This window comes from Urocitellus parryii, unplaced genomic scaffold (genome assembly GCF_045843805.1).
Source record: "Urocitellus parryii isolate mUroPar1 unplaced genomic scaffold, mUroPar1.hap1 Scaffold_399, whole genome shotgun sequence".
NCBI lineage: Eukaryota > Metazoa > Chordata > Mammalia > Rodentia > Sciuridae > Urocitellus > Urocitellus parryii.
The window spans coordinates 105,533-133,214 of NW_027553575.1; the positions used below are offsets into that span (position 1 = coordinate 105,533).

General features: G+C 43.6%; 1 pseudogene; it reads right to left on the reverse strand.

Annotated features, from left to right (window-relative positions):
* Nucleotides 1–4,486: 4,486 nt before the first annotated feature.
* LOC144252257 (ubiquitin-conjugating enzyme E2 2-like) lies at nucleotides 4,487–4,910 on the reverse strand (annotated as a pseudogene).
* Between the last annotated feature and the right edge of the window lie 22,772 nt (nucleotides 4,911–27,682).

The following is a 27,682-nucleotide window of genomic DNA, read 5'->3' on the forward strand; positions in this document are numbered from 1 at the left end:
CAAAACTTGGTCAATTGCTGTGACCAACCATACGTCTACCACATAACATGGAGGCTCATCTGGGGAAAGGAGGTACAGGCTCAATGACAATTATATGTGCAAAAGAGCCTGTGGTCCATTTGTATTGATTATGCTGGGATTTTGGTTTTCTTTTCTTTTTTTTTTTTTGGTCCCCCTTGGAGTTGTGTAACATGGGCCACTTTGCAGAGTAAGAGCAAAACTGCCCTCCTTCAAAACGTTGTTACTACAACCAACTGTAAACTGGAAGGAAGCCTGTAGCCCTGTCAATTTTGCTATTCTTTTTTTTAAGGCAGCCTATAGCCAGGCACATTTCAATGACCCCTTATGAGTGGCCTTTTATTAGAAAGTCTGGTGGAAATTAGTAGGGCTTAGGCTTGGCTAAATGATAGATTCTTATGGGGAGCTAGGTGTGTATTCTTTTCACTGTTCTTGACCCTGAAGACTCTGAGGGAAACCAGGGCACCAGATTGGTATATGTATAGCTAGAGGAGGCAATGACGCAGGAGCCATACTCACTTCCAGTGGGTCACAGCTTTGCTTAAGTCTTCCTCCCACCATTCTTTCATTCCTTTTATGAGAAAATGGAGGAAAGCCTGCCTCCTATCACCATAATGACCAGAAACCTGTTCCTAACCTTGGCAGAGACTACAGTTCAATCTCTGATTGTCTCTTTTTGCTATGTGTGTGGAGGAACTAATATGGGGGATCAGTGGCCATGTCTAGCTCCATATGCTTTCCATGCCCCCCCCCCCCCCCCCCGCCATGAGCCCTATAGTGGAGCCATGTTTCCCGTTCAACTATTGGTGATTGGTTCCTCACAACTTCATTACTGGAAGTATTGTCTTGCCCAAGAGGGAAAACAGTTTAACATTTCAGTTGGGACCTTAACATATCTGGACCAAAAATTCCATAATGTAATTACCCAGAAAAACCAACGGTGAGAATCCTAAAATCACACAAAACCACATCTCAACCTCCTGTCAAATTTCTCTAACCTCAAACTTGCCTGGGAAAATGCTGCCTTAGAAATCAAATGGCAAGCCCAAGGTGGACTCTACTGGATGTGTGGAAGGGCCGCCTACGCTTAAAGCTCGCAGATGGCAACTTGGAACAAGATCCATTGATTTATGAAGTTCAGCCCCAATCCCAGTCTGAATCTTGTATACTGTGGACAATTCATCCTCCTTTTTCCTCCTTCCACTAACCAGCAGGGAGCACTTGGGAGTCCCAGTATAGGAAGACCAAGGGGTCCAAAGAGAGCTGCCACAAGCCCTGGCATTTAGTGACACGAAAGATGATGGGTGGCCCCCTGAGTGGATAATTCACTATTATTGTCCAGCCACCTCTGCAGAGAATATGTCCCAGAGGAACCAAACTCCAATCTACATATTAGATCACATCATTAGGCTGTAGGCTGTGGTTGAAATGATAACTAATGAGACTGCCCAAGCCTGGAATTTATTGGCCACACAAAGTACTCAAATGCACAATGCTATCTATCAAAACCACTTGGCTTTAGAGTGGGGACAGACCTTATAACCCAGAGTAGCAGGCAAGATAGGATTAGGCAGGCCCCCAACATTAAAACCACAAGGCTTACAAGTTTTGAATCCCACAAAAACTTTTTTTGCACATATAATTGTCATTGAGCCTGTACCTCCTAGACTACTTGCTTGCTTCTGAAGGTGGAGCATGTGGGAAGTTTAAGCTGAGCAACTGTTGCTTACAAATTGAAGATGTAGGCAAAGTCACAGAAGAAATTACAGATCAGATGAGAAAGATCACCCATGGCCTGGTCCAGATCTGAAAATTTGGAAACCTGGAGAATTATTTGGAGGAAGGTTTTCAACTTTTGTGGGATTCAAAACTTATAAGTGTTGTGGTTTTCATGTTGGGGGCCTGCCTAATCCTATCCTGCCTGCTACCCTGGGTTATAAGGTCTGTCCCCAGTCTACAGGAGGCTATGTTTGAAAGAAATATGGCTGCACACATAATGATGTTATGGAAATAGAAGCCATTGAATCAGGATGATGCTCTTTGACCCTGAAGGAATTCGAACATCAAGGGGGGTAAGAGATCTCCCAGAAGAGAGAGAAAGGCCAGGAGATGCACTCAATATCTATGTGCACCTGCACCATCAACATGCACCACCAAAGTAAAGAAAAGGAGACACAGAACACTCTGTGCATAGGTGCAACTCTGCCGTCATCTTGATGTGCATGACACTGTCACAACTATGTTACAACTTTATACTACAGAGTGCCCAATCAAGATGTATGTGATCACATAGGGAAGACAAAGGAACTAGCATGTAACAGGGGGATATAAGAAAACACTCCAGTGTGCTTGGGGCTCAGACTCTGGATACAAAACAGCTGGGCCAGTGCTAGTGCTAATAAATGCTGCTCCCTGCTGAACACCCAGGTGCCCTATCTCTCTGTGTGAGAATCCTGCAACAATTCCAGAAGAGTCACTGTGGTCCACTAGTCAGAGTTGGGGATGATGGAGGTCAGGTAGTCAATGGAGTTTTAGCTCAGGTCTGAATCTAGTGGGTCCAGTGGATCTCAAAACTCAACTTCTTATTTTGCCAGTCTCAATATGCACAATTGGTATAGATAGACTCAACAGCTGGTGGAATCCCCTCATTGTTTCCCCTTGAGAGGAATACCCATTATTATTGTGGGAATGGTCAAGTGGAAGTGAGAGCCGGAGATAGAAATGGGTCAGGTAGACAGGATTAAACTCTACCCCCACCCCCAGAGTTTACAATTGGAGTAGACAGCTCATGACCAGTGACTCCACTAGAGCCAGAAGGTTGCTCCAGAACACTGAACCAGTCCCTGAGAGGAAGCTGAATGTGATCCACACCCTGATTGGACAGGGGGCACATGAACACCAGGTATCCTGTGTAACTAGACTCAGAGACCCACTTCTTTACAATCTCTAGCCTGTGGGCTAACTAACTCCCCTAACATTATCATATAAACCTCTTGACCATAACCACTCTGGGCAACCGACTCTCGGGACCCCTAACTCTGAGGAGGCTCAGCTTTTTTTTTCTTTCTTTCTACTACTTTGATGAATCCTGTTACTTTGCTCTCAGCCTTCATATCCAGTACCTCATTCTTCCATTTCTTAAGACAAAGAACCAACAGCTTTCCTCCCATCTCAGAAGGCTGCAGGATTAGTTCCACCTAGGAAAAGAGTCCACCAAATTCAATTCTGCATGCCTACTGGTGTTGCAGAGATCAGTGCCACCCCTGAGGAGTTTAAGGATATAGGGATGGTGATTCCCAGCACATCACCATTTCATTTGCCTATTTGCCAGTACGGAAATCAAGGTTAGCCCAATGATGACTCCAATCACAGGTACTGTATTGGTAGTGGTTTCATTGCTTGGGCAGATTAAAGCATCCACTGGTACCTGGTGTGCAGTTACTGATGTGGTGTGTGTGTGTGTGTGTGTGTGTGTGTGTGTGTGTGTGTGTGTTTGTGTATGTGTTTTGTTTATGCAACTTTATTGAAGAAATATAAATCAACTACTAGCAGAGCTATAGGTTGATCACTCATCTATTAATAACTTGCATCATTTATTCAGTGCTATATTAAACAGTGAATTGCAAGATAGATTAACTAATAGCTCCAAGCCTCCTAACAATTTAAACTAAAATTACAAAATGTTTTGAGACCGTATTTTGGAATACAAACAGTGTTTGACTTCCAATTTCCATTCTCTGTGGGACAAGAATAGCTCATTCCTTTATTGATTTTTTAAAAAATATTTGTAGTCGTAGTTGGACACAATGCCTTTATTTTATTTATTTTTATGTGGTGCTGAGGATTGAACCCAGCGCCTCGCTCGTGCTAGATGAGCACTCTGCCGCTGAGACACAACCCCAGCCCCTCATTCCTTTATTGATATGTATACAATACATCATGTTTTCTGTTCTGCTGATGCTACAAATTCAATACCAATTCTCCAGCCACATGAGCATAAAGTATGTCAAATCTCTGATAGTGGAAGGTTTCAACAAAAAGGATGCTGCTAGAATAATACTGCTTGCTTTGATGTGACAACTGAGCATCCATCTCCCTCCCCTCAGATGATATCCTCAGTATGTTAGAACAGTGAGGAATGGTTTAGTCTCATAACCAAGTTAGTGTGAAGACATTGGCCACATAGTACACATGCTCCAGTTTTTTTTGTGTTTTTTTAATTCTGAATCTTGGGCAAGTGTTCTCTTGTAACTACTTTACAGTTTCCTAAAGCACTTACCGTCCAAAGCTGGAAGAACTTAAGTCTTCTCAGGTGAGCATGTGAATGAACGGTGGGAGGTAAATGAAAAATAACATTTAAAAAGATGAGGTCTGATAGGGGAGCATCTAGAAAAGAAAATCAAAAAAGGAAGAGTCATTCAAAGTTTATTCCAGCTATAATGCAGGTTATTCTTACTTTAAGGTAGCGTCACATGGCATACGTCTGAGTCCTTTCCTGATACATTTGGTTGTACTTATCTCTGTCTTAGAGATCTGTGCAATCTCTTGTACAAAAAGGTCATCTGGGTTTGGATCACATAGCAGTGAACAAATGGATAAAAGAACTTTAGAAATAGAGCAGGAGACCACTGTGACCTTAGAATATTGAGACAAATTACTGTTAATATGTGGATGATAAATTCTTGTAAATGCAACATAGATGGTTCAAAGGGATAGTTTGTAGGGAAATGAATTGTCCAAAAGAATACACCACCTCTATATGGGCTGTCATTAGGTCCCCTAATTGTGGTTTCACGACAAAACGTATCATCCTCAACCGGACCTGCAGAACATTGTGCTGGAGGGTCACAGCCCAAATCACGGAGTTGCCTATAAATCTGTTTCGGCACCATACTCTGTGCTTTTTGTCTGGCTCCTAACTATCTCGTGTGTACTCAAAGTTCCAGCCCAAATTCTTGATAATCCAGGCGGGAGGGAAGGATTGTCTCTTCTTCTCACATGGGCTGAGCCAGACACAAGTGTAGAGGGGCTGGGGCCTCCCTCAAGCTGTGGCCTCGGCCTCCTCCCCACATAGCTTTTGTTGCCTCCCCCGTCCTGGGGGCTGACACGTACCACACAGCCACACAGCACATGCATGTTTAACCATACCTGTTAGTACAGACCACCAGAGACGGCTTGTTTTCAGCTGGCAAAGCTGGTCCGTCTACTCCCAGCACCACCTCTTGATTTAAATCAAAGAGATCTTGATCAATTTTTGTTCCACAAGACATTACACTCGTCTCTCATATTGATGATGTCACGCTAGTGGGACTTAGTGGGCTAGATGCAGCAGCTACTCTGGACTTACTGGCATGACATCTGCATGTCACAGGCTGTGTTTTATTTTGGATCTGGCTTGCCCCTCGAAGGCTCATGTATGGAAGGCTTTTTTCCCCAACACAGCAATGTTCAGAGGCAGGGCATTTAGGAAACAGCGGGACCCTGAGCATTCTAAAGGCATCGTAGGATTAATCCAGTGAGGGATTCATAGCTGGGTATCATCATTGGGAGCTGTGGCCTGGTTGATGGAGAAAAGTCACTGGCAGAGTGTCCTGGAAGGGTATTTCTTGTCTCGGGCCTCTTCCTCCCTTCCCTCTCGACAATCTCTCTTTTCTGGTTACCATGATCTGCACACCTTTCCTCCACCACACACTTAGGCCACTGTCTTCCGCCTCCCCTCAGGCCCAAGGCAACCAACACAGCCAACCGTGGGCTGAAACCTCTGAAACTCTGAGCCCACTTAAGTCTTTCATCCTCTTCAGTTGTCCGCACCAGGCATGTTGTCATGGTGATGAAAAGCCGATTAACACAGGCTCTAAAATGAATCTGACAAAAATTCAGGAGCTTCTACTTCAACGAAATTTCTACGGGCTCACGTATGTGGCTCATGTCAAGAGATCCCTGCTAAAGTGAAGGGTAAATTGCTGCATCTGGCCCGTCTCCTAATAAAGAATGAAGCACAATGTGTCGAGGGTCTCTTTGGATTTGTGTAGCAACCTCTCCTGAATTGGAAGGAGATACTCTGCCCCTTTGCTGAGCAGCCCTAATAATTACTATTTTTAAGTGGAGTCCAGAACAAGAGGAGGCTCTGCAACAGGTCCAGGTAGCCTTCCTACCTGCTCCAACACTTGGGCCATATCATCCAGGAGATCGAGTGGCACTTGAATTGCCAGGGTCAGAGAGATCCTCTGTTTGGAGAATTTAGCAAGGTACTATAGATGAGCTAGAGCACAAGCCCTTAGGATTTTGGAACAAACCCCTCCAAACCCTCCATGAATACATTATGTCCTTTTGAGAGACAACTTGTGGACCAGGACCCTACTAGAGACTGAACGTTTTAACATGGCCATCAAGTTACTATGTACACTTAGTCTCACCACAAACTGGGTACTGTCTGACCCACCAGCCATAACACTGGGCATGCATGGCAACACTCCACCATCAAACAACAGAAGTGGTGTGTATGTGATTGGGCTCAGGCAAGCTGAGAAAGCACAAGTTACATGAAGTGGCCCAAGTGTCTGTGGTCCCCGCTCCTGCCATACAACTCTGACTCCCAGCCTGTGCGTATGGGCTCATGGCGAGTTCCCTAGGATCAGCTTGACAGAGGGAGACTCAGGTCTGGTTAACAGAAGGTGCTGTGTGATATGCAAGCACTGTCTGTAATCGGAGAGCTGCAGCACACAGACCCTTTTTGGGACATCCCTGTAGGATAGCTATGAAGAGAAATCTTCCCAGTGCACAGAACTCTGGGAAGAAGGGGTGGGGGTATAAGCCAATGGTAAAAGTTTTGCCTAGCACTCACAAGGCCCTGGGTTCTATCCCCAGCACCAAAAATATAAAACAAAAAGACATGAAGACGTTTGTGTCCCTTGTCCACCAAATGGAGACCTAAGAAGAGGAGGATTTTAATAATCAGAGGAAAGGGTGACCCCTTCTGGGCATACCAGTTGCTCTCTTTCCCCAGACACTCTTCTCATTGCCCAATGGGCTCACGAAAAGTGCGGCCATGCTGGCGGGGATAGAGGTGATCCCCGGACTTGGTAACGTGTGCTACCACTCCCCGAGTCTGACGTGGCCATAGCTACTGTTGTGAGGTCAACATTCTAGCAGTGGAGACGAACACTGTGTCCCAATATGTCATAACTTATCAGTGTGATCACGCAGTTACCCGGTGGCATGTTGATTTTTATGGAGCGCTTCCTTCTTGCACGGGACAGTGTTTTGTTCTTATAGGCACTTACTTTGGGTTCAGATCTGCCTTCCCTTAGCACTGAACTGTGGCACAACCTATCCTCTGTGAAATTATAGAATGCCTTATCTACCATCATGGAGTTGCTTCTGATCAAGGAACTCAGCTCATAGCAAATGAAGTGCAGTTACAGGCCCATGCTCAGGAAATTCACTGGTCTTTCTGTATTCCCCACTTTCCTGAAGCAGCTGGATTGATAGCACCTTCTGAAGGAACATTAAGCTGAAGTACAAAATGGGTCACAATCCATGAAGGGCTGGGCAATTGCCTCCAGGATGCTCTTTCTACTCTTATCCAGTGTCCAATATAAGTTGCTGTTTCTATCATAGCCAGGATTCCCTGGTCTAGAAATCAAGGGATGAAATGGGAGTGGCCCAGTCACTATTAACCTTAGTGATCCATCAGCAAAACTTTTGCTTCTTGTCCCTATGACCTCATGAACTCTGCTGTCCCAGAGGTCTTAGTACCAATGTGAGCAACATACACCCTCCAGGAGGCCCAGCAATGGGTCCATTGAAATGTAAATTCAGACTCCCACCTGCTACTTTGGGCTCTTCAGGCCTCTGAATCAAAAGGAAAATGAAGTAATTACTGCTTCATTGTGGGTAAAGATTGGTCCTGATAACCAAGGGAACAATTGGACTGCTACCCCGGAATGGAGGCATGGAAGGGTGTCTGGTATATGAGAGACCCCTTCGGGCATCTCAGTAATACCATGCCCTTTGATTTAGTTAATTAAAAAACACAATGGAACCACTCTTCAGCAATGAAAGCTTTTATCACACAAGTAAAAGGCCACCCAGGATGACTGCCACAGATGAAGTGCTTGACAAAGGTAAAGAGAACATGGAATGAGTGGCGGAAAGTAATTATAAGTACCAGGTATGATGATGAGACCCATTTACAGAAATGAGGACTATTATTGTCCTGAATATACTTCCTTCTTTTGTTGTGAATGTTTTTGGGTATGTTTATAAAATATATAATATATAAATAGGTGTAACGATATTTTGGTTGTTAAGGTCACGTGGCAACCTGACTGGACACAATGTGCCAAGATACTCAAATATTATGATGGGTGGTTCTGTGAGGTGGTTCTGTTTTGAATGAGATTGACATTTAAATTGGTAGACGGAGTAAAGCAGATTGCTCTCAAAATGTGAGTGGGCTTCTTCCAATCAGTGAAGTTCTGGATTGACCAACCAGTTGACCCTCCCCCAAGTAGGAGAGAATTCTTCCTGTCTGCCTGCCTCTGAACAGGGATGTGGGAGTTTTTCCTGCCTTCAGACTTGAACTGAAATATCAGCTCTTCTTGGGTCTTGAGCCTTCTAACCTTTGGCTTAGGCTACACCACTGGCTCTCCTGGACCTCAGGAGACCTTCTGACTCAGATTGGCATTAAACCTTCAGCTCTTTGGGTTTTTGGCATGCCACATCCCTCTACAGATCTTGGGGCGTGCCCGTCTCCATAATCGCATGAGCCAATTCCAGAAAACGAAGAAACAAATGGACATGCACAATCTATGGTTCCCATTTTTTTGGAGAGCCCTGACTAATATATACGGTGAGTGTATGTATTTACATACACATATACGTATCATATATACTTATATTTTATTTGTAGGTTATATATATGGTCTTGGTTTTCTCCCCTGTCTTGTTCTTTTATTCTGTAAGATGTATTGAGTTTACATCATAGTAGTTAAATATTGTTACCTTTACATGGTTTTATTTAAGTCATAAGCAGTCAAGAAGAAGAATGAATATCATATTTCCCAAGGACTTTGCATCCTCTTCTGGGGAAAATGTGAGTGCATTTTTAGTTGTACACAGGAGTGTAGTATCCTATTAGGCAGCAGAAATACAGCCTTGTTAATGTCTTCATTTGGAGATTAAGGAAGTTATACAGAGGTCTGCATCAGTACCAACTTGAGGAGTGTGGGACTTGTGATGGCTAATTCTACGTGTGGCCTTGGCTAAACCACAGCGCCCAGATATCTGGTCAGACACCCGTCTAGATGTAGCCGTGAAGGTGTTTTAAAGATGGCATTTATATTGAAATCTGTAGACTTTATGTAAAGCAGTTTGCCCTCCATAATGTGAGTGGGCTCCATCTAATCAGTGTAGACCCTAAAAGAAGAAGACTGATGTCCCCAAGGAAGAGGGAGTTTTGCTCCAGGCTTCCTTCAGATTTGAGCTGCAGCAGTAATTCTTCCCTGGTTGCTCAGCCTTTAGCCAGCCCTGGATATTTCAGACTTGCCATTCCCCAAATCTGCCTAGGCCAATTCCTTAGAACCCCTCTCTCTCTCTTCCCTCGCATATATACACACATACTATATTAGTGAGTTTTCTGTTATTATAAAACATGTGTGACAAGATCAATTTATAAAGATAAACGGTTCACTCTGGTCCAGTGTTTTAGAGGGTTCAGTTCATTCTTGTGTGGCCCCATTGCCTTTGGGCCTATGGAGAGGCATTTTTGACATATTTCCCCAATCATTATGGAATGATTCGAGTTCGCTACTACTTCTTGCATCCGTTTTGGCCAGGTATGTTTTCCAGAGTTTGGTGACCTTTGTCGACATGTTCAACTGATTGGAATAAAACTATCTGTAATATCCTCCTCTATGCCAGATAGATAGATAGATTAGTTTAAATGATTTATTAGATGTATTTGAAAAAGTTTTACTTGAACCAGGAATTTAAAGTGCCTTAAAGCAAAATAAAATAGAAATTATTTTCAAAATGTCATATGGGATTTAATTTAACTGGCAGGATTGGTTATTATTTAAGGAAGTAGTTCAAATTAAATTAATGAACAATAAGGAAAAAACGAAGGTAATTGTGTTTGCTTATTACTAGATTTAAAAACACAATAATATTCACAGGCTGTATTTGAATCTCAGGGAAACTAGGTTTTGAATTTTGTTTTAAAAGCTAATAAATGTTTTTCTTTTTTTTTTTTTGGGGGGGGTGTCTTTTTTTTTTTTAACCCAGGGCTCTTTGCCACATAATTACATCCCTAGTCCTTTTTATTTTTTTCTTTTGAGAGCGAGTCTTGCTAAGTCGCCCAGGCTGGCCTCAGACTTTCAATCCTCCTGCCTCAGTCGCTAAAGTAGCCGGGATTACTGATTTGTGTTACCTGGCCCGTAAATAGTAAGTGTAGTGTGTGGGGTTTTAAAATTATTTTTAGTTGAACATGGACACAACACCTTTGTTTTACTTACTTATTTTATGTGGTGCTGAGGATCGAACCCAGTGCCTCATGTGTGCAGCAAGGCAATTGCTCTACCACTGAGCCACAACCCCAGCCCCATTATAAGTGTTTTTAAACCCAGAAAGAGATACCTCTGTGTATAAAAGGATCCCTTTGCAGTCACTTAAATATTCACACTGACATTTGCAAGTCTGAAAATGTCCTTTTGCCCTTTTGTTTGATTAATAGTTAGCTGGATGTAGAATTGAAAATAATTCCTACTGAAACTTTTGAAGGCATTGTTCAGTGTTCTTGGCATGCAGTGATGCTGTCTACCCCAGATTTTAATTTTAAAAATCTCTGTCCTACTGTGGAATTGCAAGGAAAGTGTGAGGAGTCCCTGCATGTCCTTCACCTGGACTCATTGCTTGTTCACAAATTGCCACGTTTGTTTCATTCCTCCTCCAACGTGTTTGCAAATGTTCAAAATTTTATGTCTTTTAATTTCAGTTTTTAATTTTTTTTTTTTACTTGTAGATGGACACACATCTTTATTTATTTATTTTTTATGTCTACCACTGAGCTACAACCCCAGCCCCTTCATTTCACTTTTTATGAGATGGGGTCTGGCTGCTTTGCCCAGGCTGGCTGTGAAACCATGGGCTCCAGGCGGCCTCGTGCCTCAGCCACCCAAGTAGCTGGGACTTCCAGGGGAAGCCACTGTGCCTGACTCTGTGAGCGGTCTTTTAACTCCTTCCACGGAAACCTGTGTGCTGCTACTGGAAGACATGTGTCAGCGCCTATCTCTAAGATGAAGACTGGTCTCCTGCTGCTGGCTGCACTGTCCGGTTGTTGGGTCGTTGTGGTTGCTTCCCCTTCTGCTGCGCGCTCCTGGCGGTGGCCACAGTGGCGGCGTGAGAATGTCCCTGTGGCCAGCTCCGTGCTCCCGCTCACCCTGCGGGCCCCGCCCCATAGCCCGACGCCCCGAGCTCCCGGTGCCTAGGCCGGGGGCGCCGCCCGCGCACGGGTCCCGAGGGCCTCCTCAGGTGGCCCAGGAGCCTGAGCCCAGCCTCACAGCTGTCCCAAAGCCAGCAGGGGAGCCAGGAGGTGGTTGGCCGGGGCCGGTCTCGCGAAGCTGGTGCCAAGCAGCGGATCCGGAAGGACCAGGAGAAGCCAGCAAGAGCGTCACTCAGCGCGGCCTCGTCGCCAAGACCACGAGAAATGCCCCCGAAAAGACGGCGTTGCCAGGGCCGCGGTTATTCGTTCGTTCTCCGTAGTTTTGTTGATGAAGCCAGATTTAAAGTTAGGTAGTCAGTGTAGTTAGGTAAATCGGGTCTAATACCGAGTGAAATCTAAAATGGAGGCCATGCTGGGAATGACTCGGGGAAAACAGGACAACTCATGGAATGTTAATGAAGTTCCGAAAAGGCCCTAGGCCAAAGTCCACCTGGAAGAAGTATTAACCAACAGCCCCAACAGATCTGGAGATAGCCCATCTCAGAGAAGTGATAATCCCATCCCAAAAGATGATAATTATGTCCACCTGTGTCCCATCCCTCGGGCCTTCCAACCTACATTCCATCACTGAAAGAACTATAAAAAGGGGAGACAACTGCACTTCCACGGATTCCACCTTCTGGGTCCCCTTCTTCCTCCGGGAGAAGTCTTTTCTTCTGTCCTTTAATAAATTTCTAATTTCTACTCTGACCTTGCCTCGGCGTGCTTCTTTGGTGTTATTCTTCAACATCGGGGAGCAAGAACTCGTCACCGGTCAACAGCGGTAACATTGACGGTGGCTCCGCAGCTTTCCAGATTACTCCAGTATCCGCATGGACTGTCAGAGGTTTCGTTTCTCCCGTGAATTGCAACTTGAATCTTCCTGACGTTTGATAGCCTGGCTGGAAACAATTCAGTCAAGCATCCTGCCCCCAAATGACTTTCATATCATCCTTCAAGTTTCATCCCAGGGTTTCGTCACCAGTCAGTCCAGGTTTTCCAGTTCCTACAGAGTCTCTGCCTTGCAAAACCACCGCGTGAAGAAAGCAACAAAATTCGATTGGTCTACAATGGAGCTTTAAGCTCCCAGAGTGGACCCTACTTAGTAGAGAGTAAGCTGTTTCCGTTTACACTGTGGTTATCGAATCAGTATGCACCACGAACAATGCGATTAAATCTGTGTAGACAGGATCTAGATTTTGTTAACTCTAGCTTAATTTAAAATTTGAAATCTTTTTATATAGTTAGGCACTTTTTCCCCCTCCCCCCTTCTCTCTCTCTCTCCTCTCTCTCTCTCCCCCACAACTCCAGCTCTCAAGCTTTTGCTGCTCTCTCTTTTTTCTTTGTTTTGTTTTGGGGGCGGTACCGGGAATTGAACTCAGTATCACAGAGCCACATCCCAGCCCTATTTTACATTTTATTTAGAGACAGGGTCTCTCTGAGTTGCTTATTACCTCACTTTACCTGATGCTGGCTTTGAACTCCTGATCCTCCTGTCTCAGCCATATTACTCTCTCTTGAATTGAAAGCACACTCCATTACAGGGTCAGGGTAACTCTCCTGTAATAAGGTGCTCACAAAAGGAACACAGCCAAGTTTCATCATAACCATTAGCACCTCAAAGTTTTGAAAGCATAATTTAAGCAGAGATGCTTCTACATAGGCCATTTCTATTTTGATGCCATTATTTCTATTACACTATCTTGGATTTTACATGAGTGAGCATAACCTAGAATTCCATTTTTAGACAGGAAAGAAAAAACTTGATTGAGCCTTTTGTAACTCAGTCCCTGAAGTTTCGCTAAAAGCTGCCATAGTGGGGTGAAGTCAGGAAAGATTTATGTCATACTGATTTCGCCAGGATGATTTTAATATGTCAAAGGGGTTGGCTATGCTAGACAAAATTTTAGGGAAAAATACCGATAGCAACGCATGATGCATTTTACTCAAGTCATCCAGTTGAGTCCACTGTGCCATACACATCCTAGAATATCCATAGCACTTTTAATACCAAAAAAGTCACTTCAACTAAAAAAATTACACTGATTTTCAAAACGGGTTTTCTAGTTTTCTGATGAAAATGCCCTTAGGATAGTTACTAGATACCCCAGACTAAAGTGGTGTTGGGAATTTAAAGGATTTACTGATAAAGAGCCGTCTCTAGTCTTCCCTTGTATGATTTTCTAGGTTATGTCTGAACAGATTTCCTTCATACTAATTGTAAGGGTGAGGGAAATCAGGCAGAGTTTAGGTTTTCTAACATAGTTGAAAACTGCAGGTATTGGCTATATTTAGCTATCACTTGGTGCAAAAAGCCTGAGCAGCAATGTGTATATCAGTGAATTGGTAGAAGGCTGCTTATGCTTGCCTTGTTAATTGCCTCAGGATATCTCTTTTATTATAAGGTTTTAAGAGGAACAGAATGGAAATCTGCTATGCATGTATACACAGTGTGAACCTCACAGGGGACTTCTCACATACCCTCCTGTAAGCTGGACAGTGAAGGAGAGGAGTGGTTAAGGCATCTAGGAATTTACGGCTCCCATAGGAAAGGAAATGGCCAACCTTGGGTCAGTAAGTTGGTTTTAATTTTAATCAGGTATATATGACAGCAGAATGCATTTTGATTCATCGTACACAATTGCAACACAAATTTTCACTTCTCTGGCTGTACGCAATGTAGCGTCACACCCTATGTGCAGTCTTATATTTATCTAGGATAATGATGTCCATCTCATTCCACCAACTTTCCTGCCTCCATTCACCGTCCCCCCCCCCCTTTGCCCAATCAAAGTGCCTCCATTTTTCCATGCCTCCCCACTCCCTGTTTTGGATCGGCATCCATTTATCAGAGAGAACATTTGGCCTTTGGTTTTTTTTAGCATTGGTTACTTCACTTAGCATGATATTCTCCAACTCCATCCATTTACCTGAAAATGCCATGATTTTATTCTCTTTTAATGCTGAGTAATATTCCATTGTGTACATATACCACAGTTTCTATATCCATTCATCTCTTTTTTTTTTTTGAGAGAGAGAGAATTTTTAATATTTATTTTTTAGTTCTCGGCGGACACAACATCTTTGTTGGTATGTGGTGCTGAGGATCGAACCCGGGCCGCACGCATGCCAGGCATGGCGCGCTACCGCTTGAGCCACATCCCCAGCCCCTCCATTCATCTCTTGAAGGGCATCTAATTTGCTCCCCCAGTTTAGCTATTGTGAATTGAGCTGCTACGCACATTGATGTGGCTGCGTTATTATAGTATACTGATTTTAAGTCCTTACGGTATAGACCGAGGAGTGCGATTGCTGGGTCAAATGGTGGTTCCAGTTCAAGTCTTCTAAGGAGTCTCCACACTGCTTTCAGATTGGTCGCACCGGGTAAGTAAGTTTTTAGCTGAACTCTTACCTGACTTTCTCACCCAGTAAAACAATCCCTGTACTTGAGTCCCCCTTTGAAAGCCTCCATTATCTGATTCTATTTTATTATAACCTTAGAAAGGCTCTAAATTTGTAGCAGGTGGCTTACTCTGGTCAAATCAAATCATTCCATAGCATGCTTTCCCTTGATTGACTATAGATAGCTGGCTATAAGGTGTTTTTCAGTTCTGGTTTTTAATGTATAATAAATACTCTGATTCATTTGACTGATAAATCACGATACCAGGCAATCATTTCATGTATGCAAAATTATTTGCCATTGAGAGCATATTATATTCAGAATGGATTATGTATGTTTGTGTAGATGAAAACTCTGTTTGGTTTGTCATTTAAAAGTCCTTGTGGGCAAGGACATGGTCCAAGGGCTGGGGCCCAGAGCACGTGGTGGGTTGTTTATGAGTAGCTTGCCAAGGCCTTCTCTTGGGGGGGGGGCAGTTCCTGAGGCCTTGGCGATGTTGTTGCACTGTGTGATGTTCTGTCTGGGCTTCTCCTTGGCCATCCAGATCCACTTTCAAATGATAAAGTAAATATCATGCAGACTTTTTTTGGTTTCCTCTAAAACTTTCATGCAATTCTTGCAACAGATCCTCTTTAAATTTAATATCAACTTCCTGACAACTGCATTTACTTCCTCCTGCTCAGGACAAGTGCCAAGGAAATTAAAATTGACATATCATCTGGCTAAGCACAACCTATCTGTGTGTGTGTGTGTGTGTGTATCTCATGTATCACTTGGCTTTTGATAGTATGAATTATAACCATTTCTCTGGGACTAGTGGAGAAGCGTTCCATCTAGCTGCCTTCCGCAGTTTGATCACACTGTATATAATTGATCCATTTTCCCCTTTTTGAACATTTGCCTATTGCTGGTACAGGCAGTCAGTCAGTGAAATCCATCCATCCAGGATCCAGGCAGGGAACCTGAGCTAGGCTGCCAGGAGCGAAATGGCAACTCTGTGTTTGGACTATATTGCCAACTGTGGCCTGCCAACCCTGGAGGAGAGAATGTGGTGAGGAATGTTCCTGAAGCTGGAGAACTTAATTTCATTTGGGGTCTCTCCCAACATTCACTTAACCAATGTCACCTGTTCTTTGCCACTGTCATGAGAATGGAAAATTCTAATTTAAGTAAGATACATTCAAGGAAAATGCAGGCCATCTCCAGAGGGAGAGACAGCAACTCTTTAGACGGGGGCTTTTACAGAGGGACCGTGGCTAGGGCAGGAACAGAGGAGAAGTCAGGGTGGAGTTAGACAGGTTTGCACCAGTCTTTATGGTGCTCACAAGTTGTCCTCATGTTACTTTTTGTGGGCAACAACAAGAACTTGGTCCCAGAGCAAGTGCTGGGTAGCTTGTGAGTTGCTCCTTTGGCACTGCAAAAGGTCCATGGGCATCTCGTGAATTTCACTGGTGCTTCTATTTTGAGACTTAGTGTATCTTTTCTCTTCTGGATCCTCAAAGTTCTACTTCTTCCCCCCTGCAGGTTTGAGATCCCTTCAGGGTCAAGGAAGACTAAAGGTTCATCTTCCAGAGCTGCCTCAAGCTGGCAAGGGGTGATGACCTGCCTAGTCAGGCATCGAGGGTCTCTGCCTGATCTAATGGGGACAGAGAGAGATGAGTCTCTGCTGTTGGGATGGGTTAGTATCCTCGTATTGCCATCATTCGAACATGGAACTGTTGTAGTCGGGAAGAAAGAAGTGTCACTAGGAGTTCATGCAGTAGAGTAGCTAAAAATACTTCATGGCATTTACAGCTAGATGAGATTAGCCAAGTAAGGTTGCTTGCCTAACATCTATACATCCTGAGGTGCACCATCTATGTACCTCTAGATCTGGATTCTATTAGCAGGTCACTTATATCTGATTCAAGATAACTCAAGACAAACTTATGACTTTGGCAGTCTGTTTTAGTGGTTATTACCAGACACCCATGATAAGGATCCTTTTTACTTTTGGTAGGGGTGACACAAGTACACATCTCAAGTTACATTTAAAAGAATCATCTCCTTTCTCTTTCAAATTCCCATGCATGACCTTCCTTTCTCCTTTTTTTTCCACCCTCACTTTGGTACATTTATCTGTGGTTGTATTTTTCCTGCTGTGTGTTTGAGCCCAAATAGATAATCTCTATGTTGGCCAAAAATTAATGTCTTTCCTAGCTATTGTTACGGTGGGCCAGGGATCCTCACGGGTTTCTTTTAGGAACTTGTGAGAGGCCTCTGGGGTCCTTCAGTCTTTCTCTACCAGTTATGCTATCTGCCAGCATGGGTCAGGGTCTTGCTGACTTGGTGGCTTCCATTGGAAGTGTTGGGGATATTTCCCTCTACATTGACCCTCTCTTTGCAGAATGCAGATTGGTTGGCATTCTGTTCTCTAGGATCCTCATGATCCACCTGATCAGGAGGTTGGGTGACTCACCAGCGCATTCCCTGGGTCCTTGGCTGACCTTAGAGGGCAAGAGTCAAAATATTGACTTTTTTTTCTTAGCCCTTTTATTTTCCTTAACTTTGGACACCAAGTTATATTTACTGAGCATGTAGAAAGTCATTTCCACCAATCTTACAATAGGAGCAGAGTTTTTTCCTTTTTTTTTTTAAACTCAAGTTTCTTTTCTTTTTTTTAAGAGAGAGCGAGGGGGACAGAGAGAGAGAGAGAATTTTAACATTTATTTATTTTTTCTTAGTTCTCGGCGGACACAACATCTTCATTTGTATGTGGTGCTGAGGATCGAACCCAGGCCGCACGCACGCTAGGCGAGCGCGCTACCCCTTGAGCCACATCCCCAGCCCGAGTTTTTTCCTTTTAACTTCTGCAATATTACAGTTACCCATTCCACTTAATTGGAGTCAGCTTTAGTACAGGGAGTCACTGTCATATCCTATCTGTTCTGTGGATGGTGGCTCATTATCTCAAATTAACTCAGGTTATTCCATTAGAAGTTGTACTTCTGTAAAACACTCACAGGAAACAGTGAGTGAAAAGTATTACAAGGAAAAATACAAAATGAAATCAACAAGAATTAAGCATATTGTTTGTACCATAAATCTGAACCAAAAAGTGTATTTTAATGCTAACCTGAATGTACTTTCAATATCTGTTTAGCCTCTACAAAAACCAATCAGTAATTTGTCAACTTGATCACACATAAACTCTTTCATAAGTTGGATTTCTTTGAAACCCTTTGACAACATTTAAATATCTTTTATACTTTCCTAATACCTTTACTTAGCTTTGCCTTTTATTTCATTTAATTTTGAGATCACAACAAAATTTTATTGCTTTGAACAGACTTAATTTTAGCCTACTTGAGGAGCCATCTTAACATGGAACAGGACAAGAAACAGAGCCTTATCCCAGGTGAGGATGGTCATTTGGCAAATCTTTCCTGAACTCCTTAGGTGACCAATGCCCAACGTTTTGTTTTGTTGTTGTTATTGGGTTTTATTTTTTTTTTTCCTTATCGTGGTGGCACAATTTGGATTGCCAAGGATTTGCGCACTTGTATTTATCCTTGTTCAAAAATAATGATAGTGATACAATTAGGAGTATACAACATAAATTTGAAAAGTTTTGTGCCACAAATAATTTTCATTTAGATAACCCCAATCTGGTAAAGTGTTTTCTTAAACTTTGTAGTCTAGAAGGCTTGTACTTGGGGGAACATCAATACAATTGACATACAAAGAAGCCCATAATAACCAGTGTCACAGCTACATAGAATTCATGTCTATATCTGTGTGTGTGTGTGTGTGTGTGTGTGTGTGTGTGTGTGTGTGTATCTTGAACCTGTGATTCCCCTGCCTCAGCTTTCTGAGTCCCTGGGATGACAGGCATGAATACCACACCCACACACCCAGGTAAAACCTTGGTGTTCTAAACAAAGAAAATTAAATTTTGATTTTATATCAGTACATTAAATGTTAATGTTAGAAAACCCTGTAATGTCAGGGTGCAATTGCACATGACTGTAATCCCAGTGACTCAGGAGGCCGAGGCAGGAGGATCACAAGTTCAAAGCCAGCCTCACAAGGTTTACACAATTTAATGAGACTCTGTCTTAAAATAAAAAACAAAAAGGGATTGGGGATGTGGTTCATTGTTTAAGCTCCCCTAGGATCATTCCTCAGGAGACTGAGGCAGGAGGATTGCACATTCAGTGCCAGCCTCAGCAACTGAGCCAGGCCCTTGCCAACTTTGCAAGACTTTGTCCACAAATAAAAATAGGAAGGGCTGAAGATGTGGCTCAGAAGTTGAATGCCCCTGGGTTCAATCCCCAGTAACCAAAAAAAAAAAAAAAAAAAATTGCAAAAGATTTAGATGTTTCCTAACAAATACATTTTTAAATGTTCATCTAATTTATAAAAAACATTACTTATCCATTTTACCAGCTATTTTTAGGAGGAGGAAGAGGAGGAGGAGGAGGAGGAGATGGAAACCCTGAAATAAACTTGCAACTAAAGCTAACTTAACCACACATACCAATTTCATTTCAGAAACCTTCTGAAGCTTACTTAGATGCTCTGCAACTGATTTACATCCCTGGTTTTGTGTTTTCTTTTTCCCATCCTGGATTGTAGGACATAAATCTTACATTCCCATACAAAATCTTTTCTCATCCAAAACATTCTCCCAAAATATGTCCTCAAGCTCAGTGCATGCTTATATCTCATTGCTCCTACTTGCTGATTCTTTTCTGCCTCTTTCTTTTCTTCAGTTTACAATTTAAAATAATCCTTACAAAATTCCTGAATTTAGACAAATTACTCCTTTTCTCAACAAGATGAAATATTTTGTTTGCTAGAGCAGTTCAATAAAGAAGGTTTATAGTCTTTATATCCTTTGCATATAGAATTCCATCTGTTAATTGGAATTTTAACTCTCAGTAACCTTGATTTTTAGTGAAGATCAAGAAACAAAGCAATTTGATACTGTTTTGTCCATATATGACAACTTCATGTCACTCCTGGCTCCAGGGCCCCTTCTCTTCCAGAAATTCTGTTACTGTGGCTTTTGCAATAAACCTGCTGCTTGCTTGCTAAAAACAATCATAGGACACAATATTAATAGAACCAAATACATATTTTCTTGTCTTTTTAGTAGTGGATTGACACAATGCCTTTATCTATTGTTTATATTTATGTGGTGCTGAGGATTGGACCCAGTGCTTCCCACATGCTAGGCAAGCACTCTATCACTGAGCTACAAACTAAGCCCTATTTTTTCTTATCTTACAATAGTGGGAAAGAGTCTGGGAATTTATTTTTGGCAACTGAAATTTCAGTATTTTAACTTAAAAATGCCTCAGATGAGCTGGGCACTCTGGTGCATGCCTTTAGTCCCAGTGAAGCAGGAGACTGAGGCAGGAGGATTGCACATTCAGTGCCAGCCTCAGCAACTGAGCCAGGCCCTTGCCAACTTTGCAAGACTTTGTCTACAAATAAAAATAGGAAGGGCTGAAGATGTGGCTCAGAAGTTGAATGCCCCTGGGTTCAATCCCCAGTAACCAAAAAAAAAAAAAAAAAAAAAATTGCAAAAGATTTAGATGTTTCCTAACAAATACATTTTCAAATGTTCATCTAATTTATAGAAAACATTACTTATCCATTTTACCAGCTATTTTTAGATTATGCATGAAAACCAAGATATCAGACAAGCATAGTTAATGGTTTAAGCTATTTTAAGGTATTATGTTCTTGGGCTAGGGATGTGGCTCAAGCGGTAGCGCGCTCCCCTGGCATGCATGCGGCCCTGGTTTGATCCTCAGCACCACAAACAAACAAAGATGTTGTGTCCGCTGAAAACTAAAAAATAAATATTAAAAAATTCTCTCTCTCTAAAAAAATTTTTTTAAAAAGGTATTATGTTCTTGTCAATGAAAAACCCTAAAAGAAACAGACATTGTGCTTTAAAAGCGCAACAGACACAACTTTAGTCCCAACTGGATAGTTATATAGGCAAAAAAAAATGTCTGTGCTAGTAATTTTAAAGAAATCTTTACTTTTATTTTACCAGCAAAACTAAATTAACTTGTCTGTCAAAGATTTATTTCTTTTATTTAAAAGGCCATTTGGGTTTATATCTTTATAAATTCATGAGTACTTATTTATTGCCAGCAAATTTGGTACCACGTAGATGCAACATACAATACACACATGTATACAAAACAAAAACTATAGACGGAAAACAAAAATTTGTGACTTTTAGATTTCCTATTTTCATCCTTTTAAAAGCTAGACTGCAGATATACCATGTCTCTGAGCAATCATTAATCTTAAATTCATACTTCCAAAGGTCTGACTTTATTGAAACACAGCAGAAATTTTATATCTCAAAATAGACACAGAAATTAGCCTAAATATCACTGGGAGGGGAAAACAAAAGCCTAGTAAAACCAAAATGTTTAAAGATGAGGCTTCTTATGTGGACGTAATGAATATCTTATCCCATTTTAAGAGCTAATAGATAGAGGGAGACACCCTTACAAATGGAAATTCTTTTTTTAAAGGGTTAGGATAAACATATTTTGGAGAACTATGTAGTTGAGAAATCATTTTAATCTCATTTGTTTTTTATGAGATATAGGCCTTCAATGAGTCACATGAAAAGCACTTTTGTATCCTCCCAACCTGAGAAGCCTCCTTTCAGCTTTCTAAAACATGGACAATAAAATTTCTGCCTTATGGTATTAAGGGGGGGCAGGTACCAGGGATTGAACTCAGAGACACTTGACCCCAGAGCCACATCCCAGCTGTATTTTCTATTTTATTCAGAGACAGTGTCGCACTGAGTTGCTTAGCACCTCTCTTTTGCTGAGGCTGGCTTTGAACTCAGGATCCTCCTGCCTCAGCCTCCTGAGCTGCTGGGATTACAGGCATGTGCCACACTGCCCACTTTATGCTTATGCTTTTGGCTTATGATATTTTTAGAGCTCTGTTAGGGGCTTATCTAGCTGGAAGAAGCATCAATGTTGGGGTTTATAGGGCTTTTCTCCAGGTCACCATTGGGCCTAAATGCCCCTTTAACCAAAAAGCAGAGAAGAAAGTGTCACATGAAATTAGCAAAGGAAAGGAGAAAAGGATGGGGCCTGTTTTTGTTGTTGTTTGTTGTTTGTTTGTTTTTTTAAGGATTTGGGGTTACATTTTCTCAATTCCTTAAGATGCAGCCTGAGGAGTGAGTCTCAGGGTATGGACACCTAGTTGTCCATCAGGAAGCAAAGACAACAGTGTGTGTGAGAGTTCGAGGTGTTCCAGCATATCTCCCAACGTGTGACTCAGTATGTGAAAGAACATAGCATCCAACGTCCCTCTCACCATATGACTTGATCAATTCAGAACACCCCCAGGGAGTTCTGGCCTTTAGTGTTGTTGCCAACTCTCCATCTTCTACAGTTGGGTCATCTGAACACAAAGATTCCCTTCAGTATTGTCTTCTCGCCTTCGTGGATATGCTAACCTATTACATCTCCACATGCCAGGGGAGGTCCTTCATAATTTCCCTAAGACATGACAGTTTTCACAGTGAGACTTGCTGAAAACCTCAGACGTCATCAAGGACAAAACAGACCATGCTGCCAAACAACCCAAGTTATGGGCCCAGACTCCCTTCAGGGAGAGGCCCACCACACAATGCCAGGGGTATTTGTTCTTAACCCTCTCTGGAAGGGGCATCTCCTCATACTTCTCCTCTCCCAACCCAAGCACAGTGCCTCAGAGAGAGTGCAGATCAGAAAATATGAGAGGCACTGAATTTTCAAATTGCTCTGAACTAAGGTGGGCAAACCCAAAAGTGGGGGCAGAGAAGCAGCCCTGGCCGAAGAAGAAAGAGAGGGAACCAGCTTGGCCGCTGCACATGGGCTCCTTAGGTACCAGGGGCTAGGCTTACCTTTAGAGTGATGCTGTGTACCACCTGACAAGCAGAGAGTCAGCCCACAGCCCTCCCACACAGCCAGGACTGTGGGAAAGGGATGTGATAAGCCATATGATCGTTTCTGAGGTCCTAGGACTTATCATCCAGAGACTGCAAGAGCACTGAAAGAGAGACACATAACTAAGTAGTTCAGAAACATGGGCTACTGGACACTGTCCCTTTCACACTTCCTGGTGGTGAACCATCAGCACAGGAACCTGACTCCCCTCCAGCCCCTGTCCAAGCAGCCCAGGGAATGACGCTCTCACCCACCACTGAAACACTTCTATAAGGAAACGACATGTAACAGTAGTGCTCAAACACTTTGGCAGGCAGAACCATCCAGAAACAATTTAAAACAAACCTAGGGCAAAAAAGAAGAAACAACAACAACAACAAAAACAAAAAACAACACATCAAAGAAACTACTTAAATCATTTTATAAAAGAAAAGCAAAGGTCTTGAGTAAAGGAGTCATCTGGGACTCAATGGCAGAGTACATGGAGTTCACCTGATGCACAGCTCTTTGTACACAGCCTCAGCAGTCAACACCCAGAGGACTCCCAGGCCAGCTGCAAGAAAGTCCATGTTTGTGGTGCTGCCTGTATCTGCAGGCCCAGCCCACCACAGGCTCATCCACTCAGAGACACCAAAGTCTCCCTCTGTCACGCCCCTGCCCCACCTGGGAGTCCTCATGCCTAGCTGCTCTTTGAGGTCTCTTCTTTCTTTCTGTGGCGCCACACACTAAGCCAGCAGACACCAAAAAGAAATGAGAATGGGATTCTGGTCTCCTCTCTCCTCATCCTCCTGCTCACCCCCACCTCTCACATTCCCCATATCCAAAAGCCCAGCTGCAGCACAACCTGGAATCCATAGAGGAAAGGAGGAGGCCTCCCTCCACCCTCTCATCCCTGTGGTGCATGATGCAAGAGGGCTCCTAAGTCAGCTCATCCCGGGCAGGGAGCACACCCTCTAGCTGGGCCGGCATTTCTAGGGGCCAGAGAAAGCAGAACCTGGGAACAACCCTGTGCTACAGGTGGCTGCTGCCTCCTTTCCAGAAATGGGGTGTGCACTGCTGGCTCCTGGTCACTTGAAAGAGACACAAAATCAAGTCCCCCAGGCTAGGTGTGAAGTGGAAAGGGCCTGGCTGGATCACACTTGAGGCAGCAGCCCTCTCTGTGGGCAGCAAACTGCACTTGCTCTGACTAGCAGCCCACCCCTGTGAGCCTGCCTTCCCTGCTGCCCAGGGTCAGCCCCAGCTGTCATTCTGGCCCCCTAGTACTGTGGCTCTCAGCTGGACACTAGCAGAGATGCAGTCTTAGCCAGCCCCTCATAAGAGCCATACAGCTGTATAAGACACTAAAGAAAGGGCTGTGTTCCTCCGAAAATCTACTTTTGGAGTTGGTATTTGGGGGCACTGCTACATATCACCCCCACATCATTAAACCCACAGAGGGGACCAAGTGGCCTGACACCATGCTTGCCCACACCCAATTATTTATATGCTCACTGTCTGGGCAGGCAAGAAAGCTTGGGACCAAGGCTGGGTCCACAGATGTGACAGAGCCAGAGGATTACAAATCCTGCCTTTCTCCATGCTATCTAACCCACAAAACTCACCAGAGGGGCCGGGCCTCTGTGACTGAGTGTCTGGAGTCCAGCTCCAACAGGGAGTCTCAGGAGACGAATGGATGGTGAGGAGTCGGCAAAAGGGGGTGGAGAAACAACACAGACACAAAAGTGAAGGTGCTGAATCCCGATCTTTACTTGTAAAGTTGATCATATATACTTTTCATTTAGTCAGGCTCACAGTACTTTGTGGTTACAAAGCAGAAATCATTATTCAATGAAATAAAGTATTATGTAGCTACAACTAGAATAGAAGAATGTATCTTGGCTTATGCATAAGCAAGCATTTTTACTTTCAGTTCCCATGTTGCTTTGAGCTGTTTCTGCTTAGTTAACTTTTAATAATAGTTAGAAATGTCCCAGACTATTGGCCTATACCTTCACTATTCTTTCTTGACTTACTGACTAGAATCGGCGCCATGGTTATGGCAAGTGGTTAACTTGAAAAGAGAGGCTATTAATTTTAATCAAACAAAAGTAAGAGCACCAAACCATTCATTGTACACAGGAACAAGAACAAGTTGCCCCAGTACCAAGCACTAATCTGTCTTCTTAACATTAATTCTTATTCCCTAGATTTTAATTTAATTTCTCAAAAAATTCCTTGACTATTTTTCCTACAGGGGGGTTTTCATTAAACATTAACAATTTATGCTCCACAGCTGAATCATTTCATTTAGAGCAAACAGATTTATTCTTTAGAAGTAGTTTCATTAATTGGAAAGTCATGTTTTTCCCTTCATACTTAATGGTCATATGAGAAGTTGCAACTACACTTATTAACAGGAATACAAAACAAACCAGCCCATTCCCAGAAACACTGCGCTCCTCCAGAGGATGGACGCCTTGCGCCATCCACCTCAGTAGGGCCTTGCCATTGCCTGAGTCAGGGGAGGGGCGCAGCAGCTGAGGTCTTCCTGGCTCAAGTCCATGTGCTTGGAGTTTCCAAGTAGTTGGGGAACTCTGATTTTCTGGTCACCAATGCTGAATTCCCCACAATGCATGCCCAGACAAGAAGTCCCTGGCTTGTGTGCTGGAAGCTCATGCAGAAATTTCTGAGTTGCTTATTGGATGTGCCTGTCGAGTATGATCCTGGGTGCACAGGAACTGGATTAGGTGGGGGACAAGGAGGGGATTCCAAGGTTCATCTCATTAGCAAGGTCTCCCTCAATCAGCTCCATGCAAGGAGGTAGAGCTGAATCAGGCAGAAGCAGAGTGTGGGGGTGGAGGGGACTGAGAATATTCAGGCCCCTGGAGGAAGAGCTGGAGGGAGGAGACTAAATACCCAAGGTGTGCAGCCCAATGTGTCAGGGGTCGCCTGACCAAGTTAGCATTCAGGCTCCACTTTCCATCCTAGCCGCTGTGGGCACAATTCAGGAGCCACTTGTCAAAAGAAACTAAGTTTATTTTTAGAACTACAACCGCCAAACAAAACAGCTCCTCAGGAAAAAACCCTCAGAGCCAAACTGCCACCACCGGCTTCCCACAAGCCTCTCACCCGCACACCAGCCTCTCCACCTCCCACAATCCTCCTGCTCTGAGGCCGATTGGCTGGGTTGCATGGGCGGAGCCAAAGAAGTCCCCCAATGAGCAGCTCCGTGGAGGAGCCAATCAGCTAGATGTTGCTGGGGCCCGCTGTGAGCCAATCATCAGCTGGCAGTCTGAAGGGCAGGGAAACAGCCCAATGAACAGCACCGCAGAGGAGCCAATCAGCTAGATGCTGCTGGGGCCGCTGTGAGCCAATCATCAGCTGGCAGCTGGAAGTTTGCTGGGGCCCCTTTGGCTGTGGCTTTCAACACAATGTGTCAGGGGTCGCCTGACCAAGTTAGCATTCAGGCTCCACTTTCCATCCTAGCCGCTGACTGGTGAGGAGGCAGAAAGTACACCAAGTGTGACCAACAGGGACTGGCACCTACCAGACATTTTTTTGATGTCAGCCCTGACTACAGAGATCCCAATGGACATTTCAATGACAATGGGCTCCCAAAGACAACCCCTCAGCAAGGAGCAGAAGGAAACAGGAAGTGTGGGCTAGGGCAAGAGAAGGGCAGTGTGGGAGGAGGAGGAGGAGGACAACCACGAAGGCCCTTGCCCTCCCCACTTTGCAGCAGCCCAAATTTGAGGCATGGCCAGTGCCCAGGCCCAGGCCTCACCCTGGTGTGTCTCCGGGATTTGTAGGTTGGACACCTAAAGGCTTCTCACTGGTCCAAAACTCTCTACCTGAACTGAAGCCTCATCAGTGGAGCTCATGTCACCAGTCCCACATCAAAGTTTGAGGGCATGCAGTTTGAAGGCTAAACTTTTAACTCAGGAAGGCTGTTGTAAAAAGTTTGAAACTCCTTGTCACTGGGAAAAGCTCACAACTCAAATGTTCACTGCTTATCTTCTTTCCTTTGGACCCATTGTTACCTAGAGCTTTTCTCCTTCCAGGGCTCATCTGCAATGGGAAGGGGTCCAAATCCAGGTCCCAGGGGTTTCAGTATTTGCCCCCTTCCCTCAGGACCCATTGTGGTTGGGAAGGGGTAAATGTTCCCTTTTCCCCTCAGGGCCCATTATTACTGAGAAATGGATGTACTGGGAGAGGTTTAATGTTTGGCTAATTTCCCTCTCTGCTCCCAAGCCACACTGTCCCTTCATTTTTCTTGGAGAGCTTTCTTGTAGGAATATTATTTTCTATAACCCTTCAAGCATGTTTTTCACTTAATACAATGATCATACTGATGAAGGAGTTATAGAAGGTTTAGCTAGCCAGGGCAAGATGGCTAGTGAGGAATTTGGGGGCAGGGCCAGAACAAAGGAGCATGGAGAAGGTCTTATACTGAGGTCAACTTTCTGATTGATGACAGTTCTTAAGGACACAAGTGGGGGGAATCAGACAAACACTTTCATTTTAGTGTTCCTAAATGGAGATTCCAATAGAAAAACTAAAACAGATGTGTGGACAGAGGGACGCCAATCAATAATAGTGAGGAGAGTATGGACAGGGGAAGAGAAGGAAAGTAAGAAATTCCAGAGACCATAAAAAGAACAGGTCAAAACTCCCCCTCCAGATTCCGGGCTCTGAGACTCCTTCTCTTCAGAGAAGTTTGTCTGTATTGCTTTTGCAATACAGACAAAATATAAAGCTACCGCTTGCTTGCTCTCTATGTCCTGTTATTTAATTTTTAGTGAATGGAGACCATGAACCCAGCACCCCTAGACACTA